Source organism: Podarcis raffonei, chromosome 1 (genome assembly GCF_027172205.1).
Source record: "Podarcis raffonei isolate rPodRaf1 chromosome 1, rPodRaf1.pri, whole genome shotgun sequence".
Classification (NCBI taxonomy): Eukaryota; Metazoa; Chordata; class Lepidosauria; order Squamata; family Lacertidae; genus Podarcis; species Podarcis raffonei.
In genome coordinates, this window is record NC_070602.1 from 56,633,638 (window position 1) to 56,660,614 (window position 26,977).

At 42.0% G+C, this 26,977-nt stretch overlaps 1 protein-coding gene across 3 annotated transcripts in view; it reads left to right on the forward strand.

The window, feature by feature from the left end:
- The window catches only part of SLC1A2 (solute carrier family 1 member 2), an 83,059-nt gene that overhangs the window by 23,999 nt on the left and 32,083 nt on the right, over positions 1-26,977 (forward strand). The gene's annotated exons all lie outside the window — the stretch shown is intronic.

Here is a 26,977-nt window from a genome sequence, read left to right on the forward strand (position 1 = left end):
ACTGCTGCACCTGCAAAGGAGTATAGCTGTGTGTCATCAGCATGTTGCTTACAATGTATTCCAAAACACCTGATGACCGCACTCACTAGTTTCATGTAGATGTTGAAGAAAGAACCCTCGAGTCTCCACAGGGCTGAACAAAACTTCCCAAGTACCACCCTCTGAAAACAACCATCCCATCAAGATTGGAACCATAGCAACACGGTGCCGCCACCCGCAACTTACAGCCAGCCCTGCAGAATACCTTGGATGGTGGTATTGAAAGCCTCTGAGAGATTGAGGAAAGTTCACAGGAACACACTCCCCGTGCCCTTCTCTCAACTGAGGTAAACTGGGCAACCCAGGCAGTTCCCATAACAAAACCAGGCCTAAATCCGGATCGAAGTGGATCTAGGAAATGGGTTTCATCCAAGAAAGCCTGGATATGTGTAACACACATTTGATACTGCCTTGCATGCCTGCTGTGTTGAGGTTTGAGTACATTTTCTCTGTGCTCTTCTGCCTCAATTCTATTCAAGACCCAGAGGGAATGAGAAGGTTGGCTGGCTCACAAAGACTAGAGGAATGCTTTTAATATAACAATATCCAGTTGCTGAATCGGAAACAATCAGGTCTCTTAGCTCATGTGATTAATACTTCTTTTTGTACACATTGACTGGTTTATGAATGAGGTTAAAAATACTGTATGGCTTCAAGCATACATCAATAGTGTGTGTCTGCAAGCATAATGTGGTTTCTTTTAAAAAACCAACAACCCCAAAGCATTTCCCGTTCATCACTGTTGCTAATTACCTACCTTCTGCTAAGAACTTCAGCCAGTGTCCATTATGATTTTTACACAAGTTGGAAAGAGCATATACATTCAAGACGCTCATTTCTCCTTCAGAGCTAGTCCAAGGAACTGAGAGAGATACAGGCCTGGAATGTGTGCCCATAACAGGAGAAAAGAGCATGATCACCACCTCATTTATAGTAATGGAGTCTTTGCAAATGTTTATGAGACACTGTGCTTGCTCTGGAATTCAGTGGCCATCGCGTGCTTAGCAGCACATGCCTGAAATGTTAGCAAATGCATTTTTCATTGTTGCTCTGGTCTTGCGTTATCTTCTTCATTCGGAATCTGATTTGGAATGATAAAGGAGTTAGCAACAGGAAAAGAAAAAGTAAAGATGGATTCTGTATTAACATCTCCCATATAATGGAAAACAAAACGTGCTGTTACATTATTATTTTAAATGGCACTGAATGTAACTCTCATTAAAGTGCCTCTCAGGGCACTTTCAACTGAACTGTTTGTTGAAAATTCACCTTGATGTGTTGCAGGCAGATTAGGCGGCCTCGGCTATTTAATGAGCATTCACTCTGATTTGTGTCACTGCAAGTGTTACCCCATGTTTTCCACTGCATCTTCCTTATTGGGGAAAAATGGGGAGGGGGCAAGCAGGTTTGTTGTGCAAGAGCTCCAAATTAGCTTTAATTATGCAACTTGAACATGCCAGTATGTGATGGAATCCCACCTGAAAATAGCAACAGTCTGGAAGTGTAATTAAAAGAGCACAGAAACTCCCTGCTCCATGCACAACCTAAGAAAGAAGACTCTTGATCTAATATTGGAAGACCCTATCCCCAGCTCTTCCATCTTCTCCTTTCTAGTTTATTCAGCCACATTAGGAAAGAATGTGAATTTTGCGTCAATAAAAAAAGCACCACGTTAAATAATTTCAGCAGTGTGAATTGGTTTCTCCACCACGATGCTAAAAATATCTCGTGAAGAAAATGAAAGGCATCAGATAAAAGGCAGGTGCGTGTCTGAGCATGCCTGTTATCTGGGAGATTCTGAGAAATCACAAATGGTAGGTGCGCCACTCCAGTCTTTCAGCTGGCCTTTTTGTGGGGGGATAATGCTTTTGGTTTTGCAAGAGGGCCTATGAAGGAGGATTAATTGAAAAGGCATTCGGTGTCTTCTTGCAGCTCACCGCAAATCTGCACTAAGATTTATCAAGAGATCAGCCTTGTCCGTGGACCAGCAAAGATTAGCTGGGCTTTAAAATAAAACTCTTTGAAAAAGTTCACTAAAAATAAACTACTGCGCATTTATCCGCACAGAGAGGCACAGAGAGTACGCAGGGAGGTTACAGAATAGATTATGTGATTCAGTGGTTGAAAAAAGCACAGATCTACATGGGGGGGGAATAAAAGCAAAAGTTCAACATGGTTGTGGCACTGCTCTTTGCTTTACGTTACACTGCCTTAGCGGTGTGCATGTGCAGTCTTGCTGAATGAGGCTTCCAATGAATATATAGGTCAGGTTTTCCAAGCTGTATGTGAAGTCAGGAATAAACAACTTTTGTATTTGTGGGGTTGGGGTGTCACTCTGCTATCTAGCTACCAGTTTGGGTGTTGGAATAATCCATCCTTTCATGGTTGTTCAGGTTCTAGAATAGAATTGTCATTTCCTGGCCATAGGGAATTCACGAATGTGGAGCACAAGTGTTCAGATGCTGTGTGGGCATCATTTGCAGGGGTAAAAAATGGAAGGGTTTCCTGAAAACAGTGGCAGATTGGGCACAGGGCTGACCCTACCAGTGGGCACAAAGAGGCCCCAGGTGGCAGGTGGTGTGGGTCATGGAGTGGTGGTGAGATGTTGGTCGATAAGGCTGTGTGTACCCTGTGCAGGTCCTCAAAGAGACTGTGGAGAATGTTGCAATTGATATTTGATTGCCAGTCCAGTCAGCTTTTATACATAGAATATAGGGGAAGCCATTTTGTTCTTTGCCTCAGGCTGCACAGTGGCCACAGTTTTGCCTTTCCCAAATGCACATGAGATGACAACACAAAAGCTCAAAGCAAACACAGCCTCTTTCCTTAATTTAAAGTGGTTTGTTAGGAATCTTAGAGGGCTCCTTAACAAATGGAATAGTGGCAGGAGAAAGCAGTGATAGGCCTGAAGACTACAAAGGTTTAAATTTGACTTACTTAGCAATGTCAACACCTTTTGGTATCTTCAAATTAGGTTGCCATATCTTCCTTGGAGGCGGGTGATTAACAAGATTAAAGGCAATCAAAGCTCATGGGTGTTTGTTTTGCTTTTCATTACAGACTTTACATGGTATTAGAATAGATAATATTAATGGAGCAAAGGTAAAACCCACAACCATTAACAGTGGGGATTTTCCAATCCTGAAACTGGTTTTGCAGAACCCACACAATGCCTAGATGCCCAGTCATCTCTTTGATCATGCTATATGGATAATGTTAACTGCTTTGTGTCTGGTGGCACTTGAATTTTTTTTTCCTAGGTAGAAATAAATTCTTTATCCTGCATGCACTATTTTGCCATCCACAAGAAGGACTAAACTATCTTCTCTTGCATTCGTCTTATAACTTGATTAAACATGTTTCACATGTTTGGCATGTATAGCAGGGATGGGGAACCTTTTTGCCTCCATGAGTGAGATTCTCATCAGGATTGGCCTTGTGGGCCGAATTTGATCCCTCCACCTCAGCAAACCACATTGTATCATTATGACATTGTATGATTGGCAGGTGGCTGGGGGCTCCCAACCTGTCAAAATCTCTTGTGTGGGGCTCCCGAGTGCCCAACAGCCAGCTGGGCACAAGTGGCATTGCCCCATGCTGCTCATGAGAGGTCCAGAGGGTGGCAACACGAGGACAGGCCTTTTTTTTGCAGTGGCTCCACATCTGTAGAATGCTCTCCCCAGGGTGGTCACCTTGATTATACACCTTTAGGTGCCAGGCAAAAATGTTTCTCTTTAACCAGGCCTTTGGTTGATTTGATTGGCGTCCTATGCCCTTTTAAAATGGTTTAGTGGGGGGGGGTTATTGAGTTCTTGTTGTTTTTATTTTGATTATATACTTTGTGGTTTTATATTCTGATTTTATCCTGTGAACTGCCCTGAGACCTTCAATAAATCATCATAATCATAGGGCTGGCAAAGTTCTTTCGACAGGCTTCCTTGGGCTACATATTCCCTGAACATGTTAAAACCTGCTTCATTGGCTGTAGGCATCTGTTCCAATAATAATAATAATAATAATAATAATAATAATAATAATAATAATAATAATAATAATAAAAATTTTTATTTATATCCCGCCCTCCCCAGCCGAAGCCGGGCTCAGGGCGGCTAACAACAATAAAACAATACAAAAGTACAACACAAACAACACTCTAAAATCATTCATTATAAAATTAATTAATTAAATTCAAGCCACTGGCCACCATTGGGCCAGAGCTCCGCGAAGATTGCCAAGGGAGGGAGTCAGGCTGTGCCCTGGCCAAAGGCCTGGCGGAACAGCTCTGTCTTGCAGGCCCTGCGGAAAGATGTCAAGTCCCGCAGGGCCCTAGTCTCTTGTGACAGAGTGTTCCACCAGGTCGGAGCCACAGCCGAAAAAGCCCTGGCTCTAGTTGAGGCCAGCCTAACTTCTCTGTGGCCTGGGACCTTCAAGATGTTTTTATTTGAAGACCGTAAGTTTCTCTGTGGGACATACCAGGAGAGGCGGTCCCGTAGGTACGAGATTCCAAGGCAGAATTGACCCCACCCTTCTGCCAATCAACTGGCATCACATATGATACCAGCTGATTGACAGCTGGGCATAATTGGGGGGGGGGGCAAAATGGTCCCACAGGCAAAATAGCATCCTCTGGCAGACCAAGATTGGCCAATGGGCCAAAGGTTCCCAACCCCTAATATATAGTATGCATTCTTAACAGAGGTTGAAGAGTAAGCAAAGGTGTTTTTGCAAATACTGTATCATCTTGTAGCTGCTCTGCTCTGCAGCTGGTCCACTCTTTGCAAGCTTATGAATACCAAGTGAAGGCATTATTTGTCCCCTCTGTCTGCTACTGTGGTTTCAATCTAGCAATATGGCATTCTAGTTCTGTAAGGTTTATACTGACTTAGCTAGGGGGTAGGACCCAAATGAATGAGTTTGAATTAAAAAGGGGGGGGGATTTCAACAGAACTTTAGGAAGAACTTGGAAGCTGTTAGGCCCTTCCTTATTGATTTTATGCACAGAAACATACAAATATATATCTGTATGAGGCATATATAGAATGCTGAACTTGAAAGATACAGTAGAGAAAGTAGATAATAATCCTTTCTGGAGACTAACAAGCACAGCAAAAATTGCAGAGGCTTTACAAAGCACAGTATAAAGGTAGAATCAGAATCATAGAGTTGAAAGGGACACCCGAGGATCATCTAGTCCAACCCTGTGCAAGCAGGAATTTCAACTAAAGCATCAATGACAGATAGGCATCCAACCTCTGGTTTAAAAATTCCAAAGAAGGAGAGTCCACAATCTCCGGAGCAGTTCATTGCACTGCTGAACAATTCTTACTGTCAGAAAGTTCTACCTGATGTTTAGTTGGAAACTTCTTTCTTGTAACTTGAATCCAAGTGTTACTTTTATTCTTACTGTGACTTCAGCATAAATAAGCTACTCTGTGCTTCACAAGGTAGCATACTGCAATGATAGCATTGCTTGTCTTTCTGAAGACATTTTTAATCCAAGGCTAAAAACCCCCCTCAATTATGGGTTTCTTGCATTGGCAGGACATGGGACGAGATGATCTTTGTGGTACCCCCAACTCTGATTCTGTGACCCAGATACTTTTAATTATTTGTTCAGCTATATCTTGTTTCAAAAGCATCAGTTCAGCACAATGAGAGTAATTTTAAGTTGTGCCAAGTATCTCTGGAAAACTAAGTGGAACGTTGTTTTTCAAATATCCCACGTTAGCATTTTAGAGATTGTAATTAACGTGCTAGGAAATATTAGATTCCAGTTGGCATTCTATTTCTAAGGAGCTCACTTGGGAAGCATTAGTGCAGCAAAATATTGCTTCATTTATCATCTGCGTTCAAACACCTTAGTATTTTGGAACAAATTTGTCACAGGGCTGGCAGTAATGGCACAAACAGTTATTGAGCCTTAAACGCTGGAAAGGAATCATGGTCAAATTACCTCTGATTTCTAAATAAACAGAGTAGATGGCAAAGACCTGAGTGATGTTTGGTGCTAGTCCAGTGAGGTCAGTAGAGCTAAAATGTAAATTAGCTTTAAAATTTGAATGAAGCAGCCAAGAAATAGAATTAAGATGTGTCTGCCTTTGTTTACATCAGTGCCCTGAAGAATAATCTGTGGTCCAGATGAACTATTTGGCTTAGCTGTAGTTTAATTGCCTGAAAACTTGCAGTTTTAAAATCCCTAATAGTTCAGAATATATGCCTCTTGATCCAACCCATTTCTAGGAGTCCAGTAGTCATATTTCTGTTTATGGGAATGTCCTGTTTATCATGAAGAGTTGAAGTACCACATTTTGTGGAACATGGCAGATTCTATGTGTATGCAGTGGTACCTCGGGTTACAGATGCTTCAGGTTACAGACTCTGCTAACCCAGAAATAGTACCTCAGGTTAAGAACTTTGCTTCAGGATGAGAAAAAGAAATCATGCAGCGGCGGCGTGGCAGCAGCAGGAGGCCCCATTAGCTAAAGTGGTACCTCAGGTTAAGAACAGTTTCAGGTTAAGAACGAACCTCCAGAACGAATTAAGTTCTTAACCCAAGGTACCACTGTAGTTTCCTGTCTGGGAAACTTTACTTGTCTTTGGGCTGGATCACCTAATCTCTAATTCTATGACAACCTGTGGCCATTATTTTAATTAATGATTTGGCAAGCTAGAGTTGAACTAGAGTTGTAAAGGGAAAACCACCACTGGTTCTTGGCTAACTTTCTTCCACGACAGTGTAAGTTAACACCAGCAAGGGAACAGAATTGTTCTAATGGGTGGAGATCGCGAGCCCATCAAGAAAAACAGGAGAGGCCTTTTATAGAACAAAGATGGGTGTGATAGGTAAAAGTGGCCATCTCCATTCATAATGGTTTCACTCCTCTTGGAAAGCTGTAAGGAAAAGATCAGGCTTTCTCAAAGACTTCTTCAAAGCTGAGAAGGCTCTGGACAGGGAGAATTCCTCTGATGCTATCACATCTTCCTGCTGCCAGTTTTCCTCCTTTCCCTTTCCACACTTTCCCAAATACACTAGCTTGTGAGAGCTCTTCCTAAGTTATTATGGTGTTCTGAGCATGCCAAGCATCTTCCAGAAAAGACTACCTGGGGCCTGCTGTAGGTATCTCGTCTCATGTCTCTTCCTCCCTATTAAGACCAAAGGTAGCCTCAGGAAGATAGGTTAATGACCAAAGAACTAGATACTGGGGATGGGGGCAGTTTCCCACTCAAGTCTTCTCCTAGCGATGGCAGAAAAATAGTTTGGGTACCCAAAATAGCGTGGGAATATATTTCTTTTGTTACATTTATATTCCACCTTTCTTCTATTATGGAACCCAAGGCAGTGCCTGTGTCCCAGGTGGTCACTAATCTGGGGACTAATCAGACCCAAACATGCAAGGTGGTAGCCTAGTGAACCTTCAGACCATACCCTGGGAAACAGGTTTTCCCTGCATGGGGGAAAGCTATTGAAGAAGAACGTTCAGCAAAACAACAACAGCAGGCAGGGCAGAAAGGTCAAAGAGCTCCTGCTCCAGTTGCTGATGGTCCTCTGGTTAAGAGATGAGTTTTCTGATGCTTTTAACATAAAACATGGAGGGAAAGATGCATGCAACTGTATATCGTGTATTTTAAGCAAGGATCCCATTTACCCAAATCTTTTGCATTGAATCAAGACATGAGAGGAGAGAACAAAGACAAGTATGCTTCCACAGTTTGGCCCCCTTGCTCCCCTGTAACCCCCCCCCCAAGGGTCGGAAAGTCAGGACACTACATGAATAGGCAAGCACCAATTTACCAATGTGTGGATGATGGTGATGGGGACTGCAGTGGGGTGCAAAGGTTGTGCACTTGTCTCTGCTTTGCATGTGGATTAAACCAAGGGGGGGGGGATCCTGAAATAAGGCTAAAGTAAGAAGAAGCTGGGGGCATTTTACATGCCTTTCACATGAGTGAAATTAATTTCCACTTTGCATTGGAACGTAGGCAGGGGAAAAATGTGTCTTTGTATGTTGGATAAATATTACTGATGCAAAATGAATTCATACAGACCATCACTTAGATCCACACGCTCACATAAACACTCCAGTGTAATGGAGAAATGAGATCTCAAACAAAGAGGGAGAGAGAGAGATTCTCTGCAGCATGCCAAAGGAATAGGGTTGAGGATTTTTTTCCACACTGTTCCTTCCCTACTTCCCCTGTCACAGTAAAAGATAAATGAACTTAGCTGACACTGTTATTGTTTCCTATAATTGCAGCTATGTGCCTATACTAAGGAAGATGAAATACAGAGTCTTTGCTTCCCTAGAGACCTCTGGGAGACAAGGGAGGGAAAATGCAACAGAATACAGTAACGTGTGCATCATTAAAGGAGGCACTGAAACTGCCTTGAATCAACATGCATTTTTCAGCAACACAACATACGAGTTCTGTCATCTTGAACAAGCGATCAGGATGGCAAGGAACAGACAAGCGGGGTTCCACTGAGGCCATGTTGGGTGAGATTTTCTCTTAACTAGCCTGTAGTTGAAAAAAGGAACAGAAAGCTCTAGGGCTAATCAGTGATGAGCAGAAATGGCATACCAGACCATGTTAAATGAATAAAGAAGATGTCACAGGAATCCTAAGGCTCCCCCCACAACTCAATTCCCTTCCTGTAATGCAACTATTGCTTGAAAGAGTCCTATATTTGGGGCATTCTATGAATAGCAGATGACAGTGAGCCTGTAGGCTGTACAGTGAGAGATGCGTTGTTTGTGCATATGTAGTTTGTAAGACAGCTTGGATAATCGTGCTTATGGGTGTCCCCCTGAGTACAGTACAATGTGCTTGATTTTCTTTCCATGCCAGTCCATTTAAAAAAAAACAAAAAGCCTGCTATATTTAAATCTAATAAAATAATATTTCTTTGGTGACCTTCAGAATATTCTGGAATTAAAAATAGAAGCTACACATGTTGTTAATGAAAGACTAGGCTGCTTCGCAGATGTGGCAACCAAAATACGGAAGGGGTAAGTGACTGGCCTAAATAAAGGGAAATAAAAGTAGGGGAAATAAAATGAGAAACGTAGAGTGCCAAGGGATGCAGTGGTTTCACATAACGAACACAGCAAATTCTATGAAGATCGCAGGGCGGTTCACAAAGTACCGTAAATTTACAAAATGAGTACACAAAATACATAAAGAAAAACACCAAAGCCAAACCAATACCCGCCCCCCCCCCACTCCCACAAATACATTTAAAAGGCTGTAGGTTGTTTAATGAGACCTGGTTAGAGAAACGTTTTTACCTGGCCTCTAAAGAAGCATCGCTGAAACCAAAGAGTAGGGGGCTGCCACTCCCCATCCTCAGCTGCATGTTTTGTTGCATAGGATGCCATTTCGGGCCATCACACAAAGCAAAACAAAACCAAAAAACTTCTTGTTGAAGACAAATGAGAGGAAACGACATAAGCGATTGCTAATTTGCAGTCTGCCAGGTTTTATTCTGGGCACAGACAGAGTATCTGCTAAATTTGTAATGGGACGTGTTTCAACTTTCAAACCTAAAAATGTTCTACATAACTAGCAAAGCTTCTCTTTATTTAGCTTTGGTATGCGTGCTTTACAAAAATCCACGCTTCACGTTTCAGCTGTCTCGCTATATAAAGGTCTGTAGGTCTGTGCTTATTTAGAGACCTAGATTTATCCCATTAAGGCTTGGCATCTCCTCTTTGTGTGAATCACATCCATCAGAAATCAAACTGAAGTTACAGTGAATTCTCTCCAGGGGCTTACAGCAGTAAGTCTCTACTGAGAATTTTAACTAACTTTTCTGGCTACATATTTATAAGGGCTCTGTTGTGATTGTGCAGCAACAAAATCTTGCAGGGTTTTGCCCTTCTGCCCTCCTTTGTTCTGCTTCTTTGAATTACCAAATGATCATTCTGAAGAAGAATTCGGCTGTGAATTGGTGCTGCTCTTACAAGATGATGTCACAGGAAGTCGTGTGGGAATCAGCAGCAAAAGAAAACGCTGAGAAAGAAGAAAACAGGATATGTGCCTATACTAAGGAAGATGAAATACAGAGTCTGCGCATATTGTACAGTTCTTCTCACTCACTTTGCAAACACAAATATTTGACATTCTGTCAGCTGTAAATTTAAGAAACCCAGTTTTCTAGTCCTCATGTGACTCAAACCCTGTGAATCCACAGGCACTATCTGAGGATGTTTCAGAAAATAGGTGAAGAATGAACCTGGGTTTCCTTGAATACCCCATCTATTTCATAACTTTCAGACCCAGTTTATTGTTCTGCCTGCCAGTTCTAAAACAAGATAGCTAATGTTTTATCCAATAGAGCACATGTACAACTCTGTGAACGAAGGTACAGTCAGGTTGTTTGACCGGCTAAGGATGTGGAGAGCAGGGGATTTGGCTTCCAACCCTACTATCAAACATCTGAAAAGTTTGGCCCTATTTCATTTGCAGGGTTATGCATATGCAACCATGGCTGCTTGTTTGGTCTGTGAAAACTTGCTTTTTGCACTCATAATTTCTTACCCATCTTGCTTCTCATATGTATGCCCTTTAAGTGGATTGCATAATACTGTATACTTCTCTGTCTGCTAAGAAAAAGGCTAGAAAGGGAAAGGGGATCAGTCATAGGAATGATGCGAATATGGTTGACATGATCTGTGCTGCTGAAATGAGCATATAAAATCTATGTTATATGTGGACGGCATAACTGTTCCATGAAATAAAGCTAAGTAAGAGCTTAGTGAAGTCCATAATATGTATTGAATCTCATCCCTTAAAAAGACAATCAAGCTTAATGTGAGATGGAGGGTGTCCGGAAATTTTAAAAGAGGTTCAAACACAGGCATTGTAAAAATAAATTGCATAAACCTGCTTCATATTTGTATAAGTAATTCATATGTGACTTTATTGCAATTGAAACAAAAGGAGCATAATATAAATTAAATGGTTAGTTTTCCTTGTGACTGCTTTTCTTTCCTGCATAATTCAATTTTGAGATGGAATTACAGTTGTTCTATTTCCAGCACAGATGGCGCATAAAACAGGCAGTGCATACACTTATTTTTTTAATAGGTCATTTTAAATGTTTCCCTTCCACCACTTAAAACTGTGTGGTTCTCAGATTCAGGCAAAATGTGCCTGCTGCTGAAAACAATGTGGCCATTTTTTCACACCTATTTAAAAATAAGGTGAAATGTATGGCTTATGTTCTGTTAATCTGTGATATCATAGGTTAATGCAAATTCTTCAAAGGAGGGTTAGAGCAATCGTATACAACTTAGTGTGGTGGTTTTCACTTTTTTCAGGCTCTTGTGAGAGGAACTTCTAATGGGGAAAGAGCAAGACCACAAAGAACAACTGCACTACTTTGAAGTTCACATTGTACTTCACACCTGAAAAACTGGTTGTGACCTACAAGCTGAACACAGCAGACCACCATATGGTTTAAGGGAGTCTACAAGGCACTGAAGGAAAGTTCTCTTGTGGGCTGGCTTCCTAGAACTGACAAAAATGTAACCTAAAGGCCACAAAACGTTGCTGCAGATCACAAGTTGTGCAGTACCTATTTTACATTGTGTCATCGCTTCTGCTGTTTGCATTAGGCTTGCCAGCCTTCCCTGAAATGGTGTTCTCCAGATGTTTGGGACTACAACCCCCACCATCCCCAAGCAATTGGCCATGGCTAAGGAGAGTTATTGACCGAAACATCTGTGGAACCAATGGTGTAGCATGGGGGGCAGTGGGGCCATTGCCCCAAGCACACAATCGTGGGGGGACAGGGACGGATGAACCAGGCATCCCTACAGAGATCCCCATGGCGCACCCTCTGCGCCCGCCCCTGCCCGGCATGCAAGCGCCCACCTGGTGGCAACGAGGGCTGGGGAGTGGAGGGTGAAGATCACCCTCTGCACACCATCCCTGACTGCCACGCGAGTGCTTGCCCAGCAGCAGGGCCAGGCGAGTGGAGAGGCTACTCTTCACCCTCCACTCCCTAGCCCTCTCTGCCGATGGGGGGGGGAGAGAAGTGAGGATAAGCAGCTGTGGCAGTGTCTTCCAAGTTCTGGGGAGATCATGCGAGAGGCCCATGAGATCTCGCTGGAACCTGGAAACCGCTTCCACAGCTGCACGACCCAGCAAGTGAGGCTTTGGCAGGGATGCAGGCTGGTACCTTGCCACTCAAAGAAAATAAGGAGATAGGGTACTGCTTGGACAGTCTGGACTGGATTGTAGGGATAGCTATATGAGCTCTGACTTCCTCCAGACTACCTTTGTTCATAGTCTGTGTAATGCTGCCGTACCTTTTTTAAAAAAAGAACCTTTCCCAAGTAATCCCATCTGTGTGGCCCACTGCTATGGAGCAAAGTCCCTCTAATTATATCTAATTGTGTTCATGGATTTCCCACCTTTTATTTGAAGCACACCTAAAAGCTTCGATCCAGCAATTTAAAGGGGACACAGGTAAGCATCAGGATGCTAATGAGGAGATACATCTGTATTAAAATGGGTGACAAATCTGGACAATTAATGCTGTGTGCATCCTTTACTGCATTGAGGCAAATGCAATTGCAGCCATCATAGACACAATGTCTACTAGAGTGTTTCATTTCTGTGTGCATATCATAAAACATTGGAAGATGACTGTGGTTGCCTTTAGAAATGGGTGTGAATTACGGTAGTCTGACTTTGAATGGCCATGGCTTTGATATAGCATCAAACATAACAGGGAGACTTCTCTGTGGCAGCACAAATGATTCCCATGGTTCAGTGATGCTCTTTTTAAAAGTCCATAGATGGTTTAATCAGCCAAAGGCCTGGGAGAAGAGGAATATTTTTGACTGGCACCTAAAGATATGTAACAAAGGCACCCAGAGCCCATTCTTGTGCCAGTACCATCTAGGCCTCTCATGTAAGGGCACATGTAGGGGGCACACAAAGAAGGACCGCAGATGATAATCATAGGGTCCAGGTTGGTTCATATGGGGAGAGGCAGTTTTTGAGGTATTGCGGTCCTGAGCTGTTTAAGGCTTTATTGATCAAAACCAGCACTTTGAATTGGGCTGGAAACTAATTGGCAGCCAGTGTAGTTGGTCTAGGTGTTATATGCTCAATCTGTCTTGCCCCAGTGAGCAACGTGGCCCCCAGATTTTCCACCTGCTGAAGTTTCTGAACCATCATCAGATGCAGGCCCACGTATACCACATTGTAGTAATCTAACCTAGAGGTTACCAGAGCATAAATGACAGTCCAGCACATCCACTGCCACAGCTGTGGATGTAAAGGAGAAGTTGAGTTAATTGCCGTGCAAAGAGGAAGATATGGAGTTTCTTTCAACTTTTCTAAACTATGGCTTGGGGAACCTCAAAACTTGTTGGTACAAAAAATAAATGTGTGCACCATGGGGAATAACAGCACTACAGAGCATTTTCCGAGTGTCTGATAATCATTTATATCCTGAGTGTGTGTGTGTGTGTGTGTGTGTGTGTTTTAGTGGAGTTCAGCTCCATGTATTGAATAAGTAGAGAGGCCTCTTACAGCCTATTTATCTCATAGGCTTACATAATAGCCAGGGGAGAATGACCCTCATCACTTAGGTCTAGCATCAGACACCAACTGATGTAAGAGAAAATTCCAGATCTAATCACACCCAGTCTTCATGCCAGAAGGAAGGATCGGCGCAATATGGTCTTCTAAAGGACAATGGAGGATTAAGAGGAATACTGAGGTGAGAGACCCTAGGGAGTCTCCTCTTCCTTACACTTACTGTAATTAACACACTAGCTAATTTGATCCTGCCTTTTAATTTGCACACAGTCTCACACTGGTGTTCTAAGCTAATGGAAACTGATGGGACAGAACTGTAGACTGATAATAAGATACCAGCGGGAAGTTTTGGAGGTCCTTAGCAGTGTGCTGAATGATCTAATAGAAACAGGTGAAGCATGCTTCAAATAAAAGGCAGGAAGTCCATGAATACAATTAAATATAATTAGATGGGCTATGCCCCATAGTATGTGATATCACAAAGCTGACAGGGGCGGACTTTTTTATGCATTGTGAAGAAGACACCTAGCTGGTTCTCTCTTAGTTAAAAGGGCACATACAAGAAAAGGTGGGCCCTGTCAATCTAGTATGGGGCTCCTGGTCCCATGAAGGATTCCTCCTTCTGCCATATTGCTTGAGGCAGTGGGCAACACAGATGGCCACTCAAAGAAAACAAGCAGGTAGGGTAATAGGATTTCTGCTTGGACAGTCTGCACTGAATTGTAGGGATAGCCATACGAGCTCTGGATTCCTCCAAATTACCTTTGCTCATAGGCTGCCCTACCTTTTTTTTAACCTTTCCCCAATAATCCCGTTGTTCATGCACTCATGTTTCCACTTTATGTATTTTGTTATAGCTGTGACAACTTGGAACTTGTTCATTATAAATTAAGAAACCAGGAAAGGAAATAAAGGAGGGTGGGCCATAGCCCAGTGGCTACGGAGATGGGTCGGCCATGGAAAGTGTCCTGTACCAATCTTGGGCCTTGACTCAATCATGGTTTCCCCTAGTAGGTTTAGGTATCTTACTCTCCCTCAGCCTTTCCCACTCCCGCCTCTAATGTGGCAAGACCACAAGGCTGAGTAAGGAGTACTGAGATGGTATGTGTTCTTTCAGCATTTAATGGAAGCAGAAGAGTTTGGGCCACTCCGTCCCCCACCCCCACCCTGGAGGAACCTGCTGCATGTATTCTGGCTCCCTTCATGATGTAGACTCCTGCACAGTCCAGATTTCACATCACAGAAGAGTACACATATAGAACAAGCTCTCATTTAGAGAACTCCTCCTCTCTCCAAAAGGTGAATGGAGGAGGATGAGGCCAGTAGGACTTGTGGGAGTGGAACTAGCAGTCTTGCTCTCTCACTCCATGTGATTGTTGTGAGGAGGAAACCCAAATATGGCTTATATCTTCATGAAGTTTTATTTTAAACTCTTTTTTTCTATTTATTTTGTGCCATTATAAGTCTATCTATCCATCCGTCTGTCTGTCTGTCTGTCTGTCTATCCATCTATCCGTCTATGTTGTTAGAAGTTTTAAATGTTAGGGACATGAGGCCAAGAAGAATGTCTGTATAACTGAAAGTAACTTCCCTCACCTATGGAAATGACAGAAGGCAGCAGCTGAGTTATGTGATACTCCAAATCTCTGAATCAACTAACACAAATGGTGTGTCTTATGTCTGAGAAATAAAAACATAAGGAGATTAAAGGGGCATATTGAGTGAGAGACAGAGGAACACAGATTGACCTCGGTTAACTTCGGAAAGCTTCTTTAGAAGAAGAAAAGTATGTTGTACAGTTACAAGTCCAACTCGGTGAGATGGGCTCCCTTTCTAGTGCTGCTTATCAGAAACAGGAGGTATTGGTGTAGCAAATGATCTTATGAAGAAACAGGTGTTTTAAACAGCCTGGATTACCCCCATTAATCTGCTTATCCTGAGTTAACTGAAGAGATTGGCTGCCATGTAGCGTCTAGCTTGATTCACAATCCAATCTTTTATTTCTGCACGAGGATAAAAAATGAAGGGAAATGTGCATTTGTGGTACCGCAGTGTATACAGATGCCTGACTTGAAGTTGGGTCAGTTGTATTTGCGTGCATGTGCAGAGGAAGCAATACTGCCATCATTTCCATACATTCTGGGTTTATCCAGCACCTTCGGGGGAAAGTAATGCATGAGCAAACCCTAGCTTTATTGTCATCAGTGAGTACGGTAGCTATTATTTGGACATGCAGTTGCAATCCATAAGGGAAAAGCAGCTGCTGTGCTAAGTGAAAACTTTTGGTGGCCGTTATCAACTCCTCTCACACCACCCATTTCTGAAAGAAATTACAGACTCCTAAATGAAGCACAACAACTACAGCTGTAGTGTGATATCACAAAGTGGAACAGGCACACTATTAATTTGACCTGCAAAAGCCTCCGGTTGCTAGTCTGGCTGCCAGGTTCCTTTCTCAGCCAAACCTATGTGAATGAAAAAGCTTTGCTGGAATATAAACTTATGGAGCCAAAGAGGGGGAATGCAGGTATGATTCTACCCAGTTGTTCCATAGGAAGTAAATCTTGTCCCCACTTTCATTGAAAGGATAATGAATTTACAAAAAGGCCAGGGGGTGACAGATCTGGCATTTATTTTAAAAAGGAATTGGATTCTTGAAGGACAAGTTTTAAAAATATTTGGATATACCTTAAGCTGTCCCTGTTCTCTGTTGCTGCAAATGGGCAGAGCCTCTGACTTATGTGTCAATGAATGTAAGTCTAAAAATAGCAATGTCTTGTAGCATCTTAGAAACAAACAAATTTATTATGTCATAAGCTGTTGTGGACCACAGCTCACTATAAGGCATGTATATAACATCTCCATCTGCTTAGAGTGGCCATGTATCCTACCCTACAGAGGACAACCCTCTAGTTAAAGGGCTGTCCTCTATTTGATGGAGTCCTCTTTTTAAAATTCTGTCTGGTTCAAGTCTAGTTTAAAGATAAAGAACCATACAAAGGGAGTTACCCATAAACATCTGGACATCCCACTGAATAGCCACACAGGTTACCAAGTCATAGTCTTCCCTACCATGGTGGTGCATGTTGCATGTCTATTTAAATTGTAATGATAATTTCTAAACTTGCACCACTACATATAAATACATATTTGTATGTACATATATTCGTATGTACAAACTTAATGCAAATCTTTGCTTCTTTTGTTCTCTTCTTGGTGATGCACACATAATTCAAGCACTGGCAGAAGTTTAAGCATCTGAAAGACCCGCTGGACAATTTCTTGTTTCTGGCATAAATTTCAGGAATCTTTACACAATTATGATGGCTGGAACCTTGGTGTAGTTTTTTTAAAAAGGGGGGGGGGCTCCAATCTCAGAGTCCCAAAACATCTACATGATTTTTTGTTCCCTGTGTGATGCCAAACAAAATCCTAAACCCTACCTGAAGCTTTTGTAAAACTGAGAGGCAGAAATCTCTCTCTCCCGCAATCGCATTGAGAATACATGGTTAAACCTAGCCCTGTTTCTTCCATGACTACGGAGGGGAAAGACATGATTTAACAACGTCAAGGCCTTAGTCGTAAAACACAATTGCTGGAGTGTTTAAAATATTCAGAGAGCAGTAAGCATTAACAACACCAGACTTCATCTTGTAAAATTCTGTAATGCAAATTGAAACAAAGTGTTCCATCCTAGATCCTTTTAAAGGTTAAGTGGCTGTGGCAAGAAGTGTTAAAATTGTGCATAAAGTGACATTTTCTAAAAATAAATATTTAGAGCGTGGGCATTTTTATTATTAAGACCTAATCAGACTTCTAGAAAGTTGCTTTTTATGGCAGAAAAGCAGGGTTCTGAGAACCCCAGATTCTGGGCACTATCCCATTCAAAAGCCTCTAGTACTGAAAGTCACCATAACAGGAAAAGCAGGGCACAATCCACCCAGGGTTACTGTACAGCCCTAAACAGGCCTGCTCAAAGGTATGTCCCATTTAGTTCAATTGGACTTATTCCCAAGCATAACACAATGGGCTTAAGCATTTTGCAGTGCCATTGATATCAATGGGAGTTAAGAATGCGATTTAAATCGCCCCAGCTGAAATATTTGGCACTTCAAAGCAGGGAACTTCAATGAGACGATGCCCAAACACTATGGCATAAATGCAGAATTCCCAGTGTGGAACTGAATATTTTCTGGATATTTTTTGCTCACAGCATGATTATTGATGTAACCTAATTATCACATTTTTAATCTGTCTAGCACTGCCTTAGTCATGAATCAGAGTTTTGAATAGGATGCATTTTGCTCCTTAAACTTTTGTCATGAAGTCACTATGAATGCAAGGTCTTCTGAATTTGATAGACTACATCTGACACATGGCTGACTTTGAAAAGAATGCACCTTTTGTTAAGTACTAATGATAAGCAAATTATTATTTAAAACATGTGCAAACCCCCTTTTAATAAAACTTTTTAAAATTGTAGCTCATAATGATGATTTCAGACTTTTGCTTGCAATTTTAAAATAGTGTTACAAAATAAATAGATAGCAAAAGGGCTTTCTAAATGCTCTTTCAAAATCATGATGATGATGAGACGTTTTAGAGCACATTACTCATGCTCTGGGATGAAGACCCAAGACTGTTATGGGACTAACAAATGGTCACAACTTAAAGTGATCTGCAATGAGATAAATATCTTTGCAGGAGCCTTAATTCAACCCAAAAGGTGTGGGCTCCTAACTCTTAAAGGGAGAACTGGGATGACACACTTTGTGTCTACCTTACATGAGAAATTTGGTAACTTCAAGACTAGATTACTGCCCGATACTCTTTGTGTGGCTTCCCTTACAACTGGTCCAAAATGGCAGCCTTCCATGTCATCTCTCACACTCCAAGCCTTGGGAGCAGACTGTAAGGGGGACAGGGAATCAGCAAAAAGGGCTCCCCTCTCCTTTCTATTCATGAAAGCTATTTTCTGATGGATTAAATGATTACTTCTGAATGGAAGGGGAGCATTGAATACAATTTCAAGTCATTCAAGGGGTGGTGGTTCAGCTTCAAGAATGCTTGAAAGAAATTCCAGTCTGGCTCTAGGGCCAGTTTGGCACTGAAACCACCTTGGTCACCTTGGTAAATGACATTTGTTGGGGGAGAGATCATTTCTTAGGCAAGAGATGTGGGGTCTGCAACCTTGCTCATTCTCCTTGAATGAGTGGCTTCCAGTACCATTGACTTTCTCCTTGAGTGGTCTTCAATACCACTCAATACTTGTGGAATGTGACAGGGAGATGAGGGTCAGGGGCATTGTTCTTCAGTTGTTCCGTAACTACCTTAATAATAGTTTCCAGAGAGTAGTTATTCGGAGGGTGCACTGCTGAGCACCAAGGGAGCTGTCATCAGGAGATATGGAGTGAGCTGTCATCGATATACAGATGACACCCAGCTTTACTCCATCTGAGTCAGGAGAGGCAGTACTTATTTATTTATTATTAAATTTGTCAGTCGCTTTATCTTGCCCACGACAACCTAAAGTGACTTAAAACCAACCAACCAACCAACCAACCAACCAACCAAACAGATAACAAGCTCCACACAGATACATTAAAACTAAGAGGAAAGAGAAATAAATACATTGAAATACATTACAGCTGAGGTGCTTGGAGACAGTGACGGACTAGATGTGAGCCAATAAACTGAGGTGGAATCTTGAAAAGGGAGAGATGTTATGTGTTCCAAGTTCTCAAGTCCAGGAGGTGGGGAGATATCCTGTTCATGATCCAAAGGCAAGGTGAGGCAGAAGTCCATGAGCAATGCCTTATGGTGAAGGATGGGTAATAAATCAAATAAATAATAATAATAATAATTGTAGATGGGTTCCTGTGAAAAATCAGCATTGGAATTAAAGCCTACTGTGTAAACACATGAGTTCTTTAATCACGCTATGCTGCCTTTTAGCCATTGCCTTTAAGTTCTGCCTTGTGACTCTCCATTTCATCCTAGATTATGTTTATATAATGCACTTTAGAATCTGCAAGAGAAAACACGCAGTCACAGAGAACATTTCTGAAGTTGAGAATATTATGCAATTTGTCATTTTTGAGATGACTGAGGATAATTCCAGCTAAAAATCGGGGCAAAGAATTTACTCTTCAATCTACAACAACACTGTTAAGCGCTGTTCAGTGTAAACACAAGACTTCTAAATTTTTAAACATACTTGGCTGGGCGTGGGAATCAGGGAGAACAAATGAATGTTGACTGGAACAGGGCCTTGAACTCTTCTGTGTTCATTTCTCTTTGGTTATATTGAAAGAATCTCCCATTGGGACAAAAGTGTTGGCAGCAACTAGAGATAGGGGACAATTAATGTCCCCAGAAATGCCTCTCTCCATATTCCAGTCCTGATCAAGATTCTGTAAAAGTTGGGCAAAAACATATCTCCAGCCATCCATTGCTGAAATAACAGCTGGAAGCTCCCAGGTTGTTACCTTATATGTCCAATGGGCCAGAGAATGGGAACGTGTGACTTCCTTGTCCAGGGCTTCTGTTGACAAGCACTCATTAGTTGAATCCCACTCATTGGTCTTCAAAAGGCGTTTAAAGACCATTACTGTCTCCAGCTCATCAATTACCTGAGAGAAGGCATTTCAGAGAGTGGGTACTATCACTATTGTATTGCCACCAAGTGACAACGCGACAAATATATACGGTACTTGTTGTTGATGTTCAGTGTATATACGGTATATATATTTTTCTGATTTCAGACACATCTGAGGAAGGCTGAGTATAAAAATAGCACACCTGGGTAACCTATTTAGTTTGCCGCTTGGTTCATTTCACATACACACCAGGGGGCCTTGAGGCTTCCTTTCAATCTTTTTTATAGCAGTGCATTCAGTTATCAGTGTGTGAAGGATAGGATTCTATTGGGTTGAGAGTGGGGGCAGGGAAGGAGGGCTAAAGAGGAACCCTGAAAAAGAAGGTTGCTGTTAAACTACGGAAGGAACCAGGAAAAATGCTTTACTCTAGATGAGAAGAATTGGATCGGTTTTTCAAAGCTTCCCTCTGCAAAAAGCCTTTTCGGTTCCACCAGATGGCATGCACTCATCAAATCAGGCTGCACTGTGATCATATATACTTGCTCCAAGAAACAGCTGTCAAAAAGGATAAAGCCGTACATACTAAGCTTTAGGACCTAAAATAATTTGTCACAAGAGATTCTATTATGCTACACTTGATTTCTGTAATCCTTTTAACATCTCACAGAAAGGTAGCACATCCTCAAAAATGAAGGGATTTAGGGTGGGGGTTGTTTTGCTTTCATCGTCTAGTATCCAAATGGCTCTTAATGGGATTGCTCCTTCTAACTAATGAAAGCAGGCTACGCCTAATGACTCTGTAAGGGAGATGCTGCCTGGTAAGAAATCACAGTGATGATAACAACCCCAATTAGAGTTGTTGGGGGTTTTTTTGAGGGGAAGGTATTAAGTATGAAGGCAGGAGAGAGAGAGAGAGAGAGAGAGAGAGAGAGAGAGAGAGAGAGAGAGAGAGGAGAGAAAATAATTTAGGAAATAAGATGTGTTAATGACATGGAGCTGTAGGATCAGGCAGGATAAGTGTGCTTAAGTATGAAACTCAGTATTATACTATTACAATCATTCCATTAGTGCAAGCATTTCTCCTTACTAGACGGGATAATCTCCTTTCACCTCCTCTGGTATACTGTTCTGGGGGTTCTCCTGGACACACTCGCATCCCAAGCCAATTTGGGGTGGGGTGCACAGGGGGGAAAGAGGAAGAAAGGTACAGTTGCACTAGCGAGGCTCATTGCAGTAGCTCTCACTAGCGCTAGTACAACAGTTTCATTGAATCTGGCCCTAAGGCAGCAGTCTTGGACCCCAGCCTTCACCAACCTGGTTCCTTTCAGATGTTTTGGACCAGAACTCCAGGCCAGGGCTGATGGCAGCTGTAGTCCAAAAACATTTGGAAGTAACCAGGTTGGTGAAGGCTGCTATGCCCACTTCCCTGGGAGAAAGCACCACTGAACTTAGTGGGACTTAGTTCTGAGTAAACATGTGGAGGACTGCACTGCTAAGATGCTTCACTCAAAGCCCAAGTTAGTTTATATGGGTCAAGCAACCACTTCCCTAGGGATTGCTGCAGTTGCCTCTTGAGCTCACCTCACCTCTGTGCCTTAATTATAATACTGAACTGAGATAAATGCACAGTCAGTTCCATTAGGAATCAATTTTCCTTATCCACAGCTGCCTTGGAATGCAGCCTCACCTGTGACCAATTGATCTGTCCTGAGTTCTCTGCTTCTAGCCTAGTTAGGAACCCTTACAAGGAAGCAGGAAGATACTGCTGACAGACTGGTCTACTAGGGCAGGTAGGACAAAGTTATATTCTGTTACTCTTTGTCCCTCCCTGAAACTGTAATCTGCCTGGTTGGTTGGCCTGTTTGGTCTTTTGCACAGTTTCTCTAGGCCCAGCACAAACTTGAAACATGGGAGTGGGTGGGCCTGAAAGTTCAACACACACATGACTTAGAGTGCTTCTGAATTGTTAGGAGAAATTCAAGCACAAACCAGAAATTTAGGTTTGCCCAGTTAAAGTGGATTAAAGCAAGCAGTCACCGTAGCACAACTGTTCCTTTTTTTAAGGTGCACACATGGCAGCTAGGACCATAACGAGGAGATGCACTGAAAAGTGTGGGGTGAATGAATGTTTAATGGTAAGGTGTATAAGCACCCCATAAGCAAATCAAGATGAATGGTCATTGTATAACTGCTGTGTAAACCAATCAGAAGATGCTCAACAAAGACTGGACATAGTCTAACTACCATATAAGCTTTGTGCAAGCAAATCAGGACGAATGCTCAATGAACAGGTTTTTTCAAGGAACCCTTAAATGTGCATGCTAACTCATGGGACAACAGTGATGGGGCTGGGGAGAAATGGATGCCATCATGGTGGGGGTGGAGATGTTTTCTAGAAGTCCTTGACAACATGCTTTGCCCCTCTTCATGCAAATGATGCACAAAGGGGGCATGTGTTTGTCCTTATGAAACCTGAAGCAGTGATGTCACTGAAATGGCACCAATGTGTAAAAATGCAGCATTGTATTCCATGTGAAAAGTGCAACTATTGCACAGATGGTCAAGATTCAAGGATCAGACTAGTAGACTATTGTGAGTTGGATAAACCCAAATTAGAAATTGTATCAGTGCCAATCCATTCAAATTAACCTTGGTAAACAAATATTGCCTAGCCCAAACCAGTGATGCTATGAGGGACTTAGGAGTCAAAATCAGGCCACAGGCTTATAATGTTAGTCTAATATACACAGGTGGAAGTAATGTATATGAAAGGGATAATGTTCAATAACTGCCTGACACAGCAAAAGCAATCTAGATTTCATTCGATTCACAATCATCCTGACGAGCAATTCAGCACTGCAACAACCATGCTGGTAGGCTGGCCATCATTTTATCTTCTCCACCATGTCTGGACCACACAGCCTGGCATTTCATACAGGGATAGCCCCAGGGATGAGAAGGCTGTAGGCAAAGTGGCATCTAGATTCTCCTCAGTCGGCCGGCCCTATCAGGCCTGCTTGGTGGCTGCAACACTCTGGTCAATGCTGGAAGCAGGATCAAGTGCTTGAGTCTTTCTGCATTTTAACTTCCCACAATGCTCCAGAGAGATACTGCATCAGGGAGATTGTAGGAAATTAATATGTCAGTGAAATCCAACCATCCAGCACTGCAAAGAGCGTCAAGTTATTTTTATTTTATTTTTTATGTGGGGCTCCGGGCAAGTGGCAGCAGTAGGCCCTGCTGGAGCACTGGGGTCCTAGCAGTTTCCCAGTGCTGGGTACCCAGCAAGTATTGATACCCACCCTGAATTCATAGGTCCTGGCTCTCTCCCCACTCCCCACTTGCTATATATCTATGTATTATAAGATCTCTATCCAATCAATCGATCGATCATTAGATAGAAAGTCAATAATATATACCTTGTGTGCAGATCCCTCTAAAGTCCAGTAGTTTAACCTATGCATGTTTCACTAGACATATATGTCATTTGAAACACAGAAGCTCTCACGGAGTAAGCAAATGGGCCAAACAAATAATCTTAGTATTTATCTTGGCTTTCGTTGAGCTAGCAGAGGGGGGAGCATTTGGATAGGTTTCTATTCTGCAGTTAAGAATCTCCTGGCAGCATCTATGAGAAGCACAGACAACAGCAGCCAAGGAAAGAACAGTGGAAACATGCTTAAATCCCATGTAATAAAATGCAGATGTATGAGAAGAATCTTGAGCAGTCGTTACTTCATAGTTCATATTTATTCCAAGTCACTGCTAGGAATGGCTACCCCTGGAAAGGATGCCTTCCTCTTATGTTTTGCTGTCCTTATTAATGGATCTGAACTGTTCACACATGGATCTAAGATTCACCAGAATGCTGGAGTGCTAGAAGTCAAGGTCATTTGGGCAAATACAGTACTGTATTTGTCTTTTTCTTGGTAGGCGAAGGCAGAACTTCAATACTTGAGCCATCTGGTGCTACAGCTCACATACTCAATGACCGGTGTGCAGTGGACCTCACCAAGTTCTGCATTTTTTCAGTGGGGTTTTAATATAGATTTTGTTTGAGGTGGTTGTGGAAGAACCTAATCAAGACTTGAACTTGATCAGCATATTCCACATTGGAGCACATTCTCGTTCCAAAATTGTTTAAAATAGCTGCATTGTTTTTGATACTGATGGTAAAAGGATAGATAAACAATGGTGCTTTTCACGTTGCACAAATAGTTTTAACTCATGTGTCCATGATGGTCAGTCTTAGGGATGAAAAACCTTCTCTCATTAGTTTATTCATCTTCTCCAAGGCATATGCTCAAAGTCCACTATTTTACCCAAAGTGTATCAGTTTCCTTGTGAAATGTTACCATTTCACTGGAGGCAATTTACAGCAGACAAGTTTCTTCCAACTACGATATAAACATATCTGGCATAGGAGATGTAGTGAAATGAAGAAGGAACAGGCTTAGAGTTCATTTGCTTTGCAGATTGCAACCCTCGTCTCCAATGTATGTTTTTCCCATCAGTATTAAGATGGGATGATGGCCATTTCTTCTTTTTCGTTGGCAATAGCAATGAGTAGCAATAGCAATGAGTACACTCATAGAAGTTACGATTTTTATCTTTATTTCCTTCCATGTTGGTTTATATTAAAATCAATATAGTGGAGCACAACCTTGCTTTTTTTCTTCTCTGTGGCTTCTGTTATCATTGACTATGATATCCTCCTGGCTCCATGGAATGGAAATTGTGGCCCTTGTGTTACAGTAGTTCTGTTCCTATTTAAGGGACCAAGTCCAGAGAGTAGCACTTGGGGAGTACTTTTGGGGCCCCACACAGTTACTACCCTCAATTCTGTTTAGTATCTGCATGAAGCTGCTGAGAATTGTTACCAGGAGTTTGAAGCAAGGTGTCGCTCTATTTCATCACAACTTCTGGATCAGGAGAGGCAGGGTGCAATGTTGGGATGGATGAGGGGAAATTGGCAGGGCTTGACTCCTGGTAAGATGGGTGGGTGAGGGAGTCCCATGTTCAAGAAGTTGGTCAGTTGTGTGCCCTGAACACTGTTGCAATTGCCCTGAAGGAGCAGATATGCAGTATGGTAGTGGTTTTGGATTCTTCTCTGTCACTGGAGGCCCAGGTAGCCTCAGTGGCGAGAATTGCCTTTTAGCAGCCAGCCACTGACCTGCAATCTGCCGCATGTAACAAAAATGTCCAAAATGTTCATGAACTTGCCTGTTGCAGCTGAACTAGAGCTCAATGCTTCACCAGATTCTGGGTAAATATAGACAACCGTTTAGCAACCAATTGGTGTCCCTGAGAAGCAACCATCTAGAAAGGTTATTAAGAAAAAGTCTTCTTTGAAAGAAAAGGATGCCAGAATTTATTGCCCCTGACAAAGTTATTAAACCAAATATTGTTTTAATTATGAACACTTCAGTGCTGCTATTCTACCCTGAGTCCCCCCCCCCCCAAATGTATATTGTGCTTACTTACTTACTTTAGCCCCGTGGACTGAAATCCCCAGAAAAGCCGCCACAGTGTTTCTGTATCTTTTCTGCAATTCATTGACCTAATACAGTTTCTTTGGAGAGTTGGACATTTGCAGTTGCAACTAATACAAGATTCTGAACGAAAGAATTTTGATACCATGGTTCTAAAATCAAAGAATCCTCTTTCAAAATGCAGGCTCATTAAAACAAGACAAATGTCCAGGAAAACAATGATGTGTGAATTGTTCAACAGTACATACAAAATGAAGATGGTGCCGACAGAAATGAATCCACATTTTACAAGGCATATTGTGTGTGGGGGGGGACAGCTTGCTTAGGCTAAATGTTGTCACATATGCATTTGGAAATTGTGAAGAGTGTACTGTGTGACTTTATTTCCATGATGATAAACTTCCCAAGCCACGTTGCTGGACACTCATGGAGAAGTGATTCAGTGCCCCTTGAATTAGAACAGAGATCTGAATATGGATTTTCTGATTCTCAATAAGTTTCTGCAGAAAGGGTGAAGTTGCTAGGCTTTAGGGAGTTAAACATCATAGAAATAAAGTCACAAGATAGTCTTCACATTTTCCAAATGCAAACTTTTTTTGTGAAAGCATGTTTTTCTTCACTTCCAAGCCATTTCATGAAGGGCAGACAGTCATCATCATCCTGCTCAAATCCTGGTGATTCTTATCTCATGAGTTGTACAATGGAAAAGAACAACCTTAACATGAATATACAAACAAAAACTGATTTGTCTTTGATGTCCCCTTATGCTTCATCTCCTTCCTTTCATGCAGATGTTTCTTGTATTCAGGGTGTTTTGTTTTCTTATGTATGGTGTGGTGAAAGTGGCTAGAGAAAAGTTGTTCTCACTCTTTCATAGTTCTAGATCTGGAAGCTGAATGCTGGAAAAGTCAGGAACCACAATCCTTGTCTTTGTGGGTAGTATGAAGCAGTCTCTTTCCCATCCATGTTCATCCTTGGGAATTGGTATTTAGGGAACACGTTTTCTGTTGAACCTCAGTTAATGTGAAGCAGCTCTGACGTAGCAGTGTTCAGATGCGTTGGCCGACAGAGACACAGAGATGCAATCTATAATACGTTGAGCCTGAGCTGTAAACAACTCGTGAAATACTTAAGTTATCACATAAAGTAGAATTGTTGGGAGAGCAAGCCTTATGCTTGATTTTGAGGCTCATTAAAAGTTTTTGGTCTCATTAAAGTACATATTTCAATCTCATTAAAAAGTTAACGTTTAAGGCTGGCAGCTGTGATGAGGCAGATGGCACCATAAAA